Source organism: Lethenteron reissneri, chromosome 14 (assembly GCF_015708825.2).
Source record: "Lethenteron reissneri isolate LAM-NWPU_2019-01 chromosome 14, ASM1570882v1, whole genome shotgun sequence".
Lineage (NCBI taxonomy): Eukaryota > Metazoa > Chordata > Hyperoartia > Petromyzontiformes > Petromyzontidae > Lethenteron > Lethenteron reissneri.
In genome coordinates, this window is record NC_083792.1 from 6,406,169 (window position 1) to 6,413,159 (window position 6,991).

General features: G+C 49.5%; 1 non-coding gene across 1 annotated transcript; it reads right to left on the minus strand.

The window, feature by feature from the left end:
* Positions 1–5,464: 5,464 nt before the first annotated feature.
* TRNASTOP-UCA (transfer RNA opal suppressor (anticodon UCA)) lies at positions 5,465–5,551 on the minus strand. The gene has a single exon. It is a non-coding gene; the product is annotated as a tRNA-Sec (tRNA).
* Between the last annotated feature and the right edge of the window lie 1,440 nt (positions 5,552–6,991).

The window sequence follows — 6,991 nt, forward strand, 5'->3', positions numbered from 1 at the left end:
CGCACGGACACACGTGCAGGTGCGCACGTGTGCAGGCCGACGTTCACCCCACCGCCCTCGCTGGGCACGTGGGGAGCAAACGTCCGCCCCTTCGGCTCCCTCCTCCACCGCGTCGATCGGCTCCCGCTAGGCGCCCGCCGACCGGGTGATCGCCCCCCCTCTCTGAGGGACGCGGCTAAACTGCTGGTTCACCGCCGCACGGGGTGAACCCACACACCCGCCCGTGTGCACCACCACCACTCACGCCAACGCGGCGCACAGCTGCACCACCGCACACACACCTGCGAGCGATTCCCTCTTCGCACGCGCGCGCACGCTGCGTCTCCGCGTTCACTCTTTTGCGCATGTCCCACCACTCACACGCGCACCTGCCGGCGATTACGTCCTAACACGCGCGCACACGCTTCAGCTCCACGCGTTGCTCCACACGCAGTCGCTCCACACACGAATCGCCGACACCACACCGATGCTCTGTGCTAACTTTGATTCGCGGGGCAAAGACACACTGCCTGGGTGGAGTATTTCGCGAGAAGAGCTTAGCCGAAGGGGCCGTCCATAAATAACGTCACGCGATTTTGGACGATTTTTGACCCCCCCCCCCCCTCGTCACATGGCGTCACAAAAAATCTGACTCCCCTCAAAAACATATTTCCATTTTGAAAATAAAACATGCTTCGAATCGCTTTAAACTCTTGTCATTGTAGCGCGTATTTTATGTGGCGCTGCACTCTGATGTTGTAGGATAATTTATTAAAAAGTCAATTTAATTAAGTAGAACGTGTTGTCTATATTTATATAAAGTTGCGCATTTTGATGTGACGTCACATTTCTCAACCCCCCCCCCCTCGTCACACATCGTCACAAATGTCTGACCCCCCTCCCCTAGCTGCGTGACGTCATTTATGGACGGCTCATAACTCTGCCTACGTACCCAGTCACTCAAACGTCCCTTCCACGTACCTCGAAGCTGTACTCACGGCGTCGCACGGACGCTGTGAGAGTCGGAGGGAGAAGGAGAAGATACAACTTTACCGATCACTGCCTCGTAGCAGCACTCGCTGGCATCACACGGATGCTGCGAGCGGCTCGAGGAGGCAGGACGACAGGGAGTGGGGTCTTGACGGCCCGGAGGTTGAAGACAAGAGAGCGAACATCGTCTCGGGCTTCTCTTCTTATTCCCTAAACTTCAAAGGCCCAGGGCGACATCGCACCACGCGGCCAATCGTGCGCTTGCCTGCGCCCTCGCTTGTTTTCCATCCCTTCCGTGGCTTAATCCTCTCACTTCAAAGGGCCGGGATGGTGTTTGTATCGCGCGACCAATTGTGCGCCTACCTGTGGTTACCGTGTCCTCCGTCGAGTGCCGCGGGGACGGCGCCGGCCACCCATTGTCCCTCGTTGCTGGGTATCTGGAAGGGCGCCCGGCTGGCGAACACATCCCCTGCGAGTGTGTGTTCGGTATGAGGGCCGATATGGGGGGCGGCAGTGGCGCTGCGGTTCTCCCGACCTCATGCTCTTATTGCTTAATATTCCACCCTCAGTCCGTCCCCCCCCCCCCCCAATGTCGTGAATTACTAGTTGCGGTTAGCCCAGTTAACCTTTTCCTTCTGCGCCCATACAATGTTAAGCCAATTTAGGGGCACCGCAATGTAACCTGTCCAGTGAGGGTCGGCCAATCTCCTGGCACCGGGAAACCGTGGGACTCTCCCTCTAGGGGCCCTTCGGATTAAAACCCGATGTGCCAGGCAACCCCCCGCCAGGACACTACGTGGGTGCGCTGCGGGTGTGTGTCTGCTCAGTGTAGGGGCCAGGGGGGAGTCGCGGCGCTTGCGGATTTTCTCCACGGCCGTGGCACCACACACGTACAGCATGCTTCGAGCTCTCAGACGTATTTGGGAAACGAATACAAATAAGCACCCAGCGTGAATGGTAAACACAGTCTGTCTGAGTACGTGCCACAGCAGTGTTTTTTGCAATAACTTTTCCCCTTTATTAAGGAATTACAGTCTTAATAAGGGAACAAGCATTGGCAGATTGCCAAGCACTAAGTGAACCTTACACAAGTACTCAAAATACATTTTAACAAACATCACACAGGTTATCGATTTGCTGCTGCTGATGGAGTACTTTTGTTCCTGGAGATGTATTTCTACGAAACGGAGGAGTCCTCGATTCTGAGTTCGTGGTTTTGAGTAAAACAGAATTTCAAACACGGACCTTCCCTCTCGACCTCCATCTCGGCTCGATGACCCGGCTGATAAAACATTAATTCCCAGCATGTTTAGGATTACGCCATCAAATATTCAGAGACATTTATTCAGTCTTAAATTGATTAATTTAAAATATACATCAATATTTTTTGAAATGTCTTGAATTAAATATTCTAAAATTTAAACATTTATATCAAAACCGCATCTGAGACGAAACGCGATGATAATTTCCCAGCCACCCCTCCCCCCAACCAACCAACGTCTCGATAACGTTGGGACGGGGGCAGTTTGAAGTCAATGCTTTCACGGCCGATCTCTGCGCGCGAGTTTCGCCCGTCAGGCAGAGCGCGCGCCCCGCCTGTCCGACTTGGTCACTCACGTACGTCCTGCCATTCTTTCGTACGGCCGATGTGCTGTAGAGGCAGAGCTAACGACTACAATGTGTCACATTGAGGTGGGCACGCCAGGCGACCGCGCCAGGAGGCAGCTGAGTGCCTTGCCACGATTTCTCCTTCGTATGCGTGGATCGGGGGGGGGGAAGGGGGCATTGCGTCGTTGTACGTTGCACGGTGTCTGGATAGCCACAGTCGCACACTACTGGAGAGTTAAATTTCGATTTAAAGCTTTCGTGACTGCAGGGATTCATCTTCTTGGTTCTTTCGGTAAAGTCACGTAGAAGGGAAGTAAGAATTATTTTATTATGTTTTATTTTTATTATTTTATTACTTCCCTTCTACGTGACTTTACCGCAAGAACCAAGAAGATACTGGAGAGTTGTCAATGTTCCATTCGTGCCTGGGGTATCCGCACCCAGTGCCATGGTTTGTGCAGCGGATGCGGTTTAGGGTGGGCAATGAACTCCGTGGAAAGATCAAACCCAGAGGGGATCTTCTGCGTTGCGTCTTTCACGTGAATCTGCCTCGAAGTGAGGGCGTGCGCTTGGACGCTCGAGGCGCTGCCATGGAGAGGCTTCTCGATGGCTCGGGGCGTTGTCGTCTCCAGTTTGCCACGATAATCTCCCCCGCGGACACGGAGCAAACAATCGGGACCCAAATCGGTGGCAATTGCCGCGTTAATGTGTTCGTGTGTACAAGCAGAATCGTTCATCATAATCGTGCACTCTTATCAATCCACTGCTCCCGATGTCGTGGGCGTTATCCATACTTCGTCAAGTGTTGGTTGCCCTGTGGAAGAACTGGCCCCCGGCATGGGAATGTGGAATTTGCACCACTGGCTCAGGGCCCAGGAGTGGTCGTGAACGGGGTTGCATTGCATTAATTTAGGAGGTAGACAGATGTATCACGTGACTTGCATTTCAAATCAAAATGAGTTGAGCTACATCATGGGACCTCCTTTGTCGGTACTAAAATATGAGAATAGGGTTTTCCCCTTTTTTCTGGCAACAAAACAGGTGTTAAGTTGTTAAAACACCAAACTGAAACCTTTTTACAAGGAATCATGTCTGCATTAACCACAATACTTGTGTTATATTCGCGTCAAAGTAGCCCATGTTTGTTGCCATTTGAGCATCGTATCACCATAATTTATGCTAAAATCCGCCCTTTCGTCTCGTCTCCATCTCGGGGGCCGCGGGGCGATTGGCCGCTTTCGGGGGGGAAATCTCGAGAGCGGAGTCCACGTGCCCTGCAGGGAGTGCCGAGTCATCGTCTGGCCGTGAGTCGTGGCCACTCAGCAGAATTGTAGCAGCCAGCGCTGTGGCACGACCACCCCCACAGAACTGATCGAGTCTCCGCGCGCGCGTGTCCGCGTGCCTTTGATTGCAATTGATTTTTTACATCGTCCGCATAATATCGGTGAGTTGTGTGTTTGTCGATGATACAATACAACAGGTTATTATGAGAAATGTTGCAAACAGTGGCGGCTCCTGCAAAATCTCTCAGGGGGGGCAAATGTCTGGATGATTGATAAGGATAAGGTCTACCCATGCAATGGATAAATTAACAGCTTAAGCATGTAAAGGCAACTTCACTTCTTTAATATTAATGAAAAATAAAGTGACTCTTACAATACATCTTGTTTGTTTCTATACTCACTATTAAAACAAACCACTCAAGTTTATTTTATTAAAGATTCCACTAGGTGGCCACAAATTATATTGTTGGATGAAACGTGCTTACGTATGATGACGTAAGCACGTATGATGACGTAAGCACGTTAGGGCGAGCCCTCCCGGAAGCCATAGAGAATGCATTGGCAGCGCCCCCGTTCGAAAAAAAACATCTTTGAATGTAAGTCTATGGGACCACTCGGGGCGATTCTCAGCCGGAGTGAAATCGCCCAAAAAGAGGCGGTACTCCACAGAACGTGGACATGACGCTGATTGGACTATATCCAGAGGCTGACAGTGACGGCTAGCTTGACTCTGTGGTTCAATGACATTGGTGGTACGTCGCCCAATCGCCCTAATGAAGAAACCGCCCCTGGTTGCAAAGCATCAACGTGTGATAGCTTCTCAAGATGCTCAACACTTTCTTCTTTCTGCCTAAGACACTCTCTTCTCTAGTGCATGTACACTCATGTACATCGGGGTGTGTTCCCATAATTCGGATTCATCCGAAAATTCTGACAAACGAAATTGCGGATAATCCAACTTTTAGATTTTGGTTTGCGAGTTAGTCCAAAGTTATGACGTCACACGACATGACTTCATGACGTCACTCGTGGCATCGCTTCTGTGCTGAAGCGTCAAAAGTTGCGTCACGTGGCATCCAGTGATGCCACTTTTGTAAGCACGAAGACGCGTTCCATGATGAAGCGATGAAAAGCATCTGAAAATCTGAAGGAAAAAAAGGAAAATTGTCCTGAGAAATCCAAAATCCCACTTTTAAATCCGAAACGAATCCTTCACATATGCAGGATGTCCCCACTACATGAGTGGTTCCTAACCTGCGTAGACCTACGGACCAACCGTCAACCCCAGACACTCTTTTGCGGACCACCTTGCACCAATGACATTTTGTAAAAAAATAAATTAACCAAAGACTGCAATCACCACAGTTCAACACAGCGGGTTTAACGACATTCATATTTACGCGATCTAACCCACCCCCCCTAAAAAAATCTATATTATGCAACCCAGTTCCACGGACCGCTTGCGGACAAGAGCGACCCATGGAGCACCGATTGGGAGGGAGCCGTCTTTACGGGATGCGCGTGACACGCTGCTTTTGAGATGCTGCAGAAAAAAAAGCGTTGTCACTTAAGAGAAACAAAAACTGCTGTAGTGGCAGCATTGCCGCCCGAAAGGTGGAATTGAACCACTCTGTCGCTAAACAGCTACAGGTTTGAAGCCTGCACCCCGGACCACCGAGGCTCATCCGGGCAAACATAAACACTCATTGAGCCGTTATATATACCAGCCCAGTGTGGACACGCTCTACGCTATGGGCCCAACAACTACAAAACTTTACATGTAAGCTTCTAACTCGAACATACGTAATAAGTTTAATATCCGCATTGATACGCGTCTAATTGTGCGCCCTTTTTCGGTACATTTTGACAGCAAGGTTGGTTTCCATTTGAGCATCATATCACCATAATTTATGCTCAAATCCGCCCTTCAGTCTCGTCTTCACCTCGGGGGCCGCGGGGCGATTGGCCGCTTTCGAGGGGGAAATCTCGAGAGCGGAGTCCACGTGCCCTGCAGGGAGTGCCGAGTCATCGTCTGGCAGTGAGTCGTGGCCACTCAGCAGAATTGTAGCAGCCAGCGCTGTGGCACGGCCACCCCCCCACAGAACTGCTCGAGTCTCCGCGCGCGCGTGTCCGCGTACCTTTAATTTAAATTCACTTTCACATTGTATGTATGTTGAACTTCTTTCGCACCGCACGCAATCAACCGTGCTGATCAGCTCATGATCAGTTTACCGCGTAAGGCTTTCGGTCATAACGCATTCGGACCGCATAATCAGCTGCGTGTTTGTTAATGACACAACAACCAAATTATTTCCATATTCTTTGGTTCTTTCGGTAAAGTCACGTAGATAGAAAAATATTAATAAAAAAGAAAGTGAACAAAAATAAAAGTAATAAAAAACACTAATGTAGACCGTAGCCTGGTTCTTAATCGGAGTGAGTGTACTGGCAGTCTATAATGTAGATAGTAGCCTGGTTATTAAGCTGGGTGAGTGTACTGGCAGTCTATAATGTAGACTGTAGCCTGGTGCTTCGTCAACATGATTTCAATGTTGACGAAGTGTCGATCGCATCTGTCGATCCTGTACAAAAATAAATACTGCGTTAACACGAGATTAAATTCTACTATCATCTTCTTGGTTCTTTCGGTAAAGTCCTGAGGACGGCTGCTTGCGTTGTGGCCGAAACGTCGTGAGAAGTATTTTATTATGTTTTATTTTTATTATATTATTACTTCCATTCTACGTGACTTTACCGAAAGAACCAAGAAAATGAATCCCTGCAGTCACGAAAGCTTTAAATAGAAATTTAAATTCTACTAATATAGAGCCCTTTCATAATCCACCTGCTGGATGATTGCCGCGTAAGCCACAGGCGTTGTTTGACCATACTTCACCAAGCTGGTCAGTGTGGGTTAGTAAAGGCTGGCGCCAGGGATCGGTTTAGCTATAACTCGCCAGCGATATTAGCCATGGCTACAAATCAAACTCGAGTGGAGAGCACGAACCAATACGCTAACGTGGCACTAAGTCTAATAATCTCATATGATCTAATACATCATATTAGAGATAGCACCCCGGGAGGTAAGGGGGGTGGGAATGATTTGGGGAGCGGAGAGTTTAGCTAAAGAG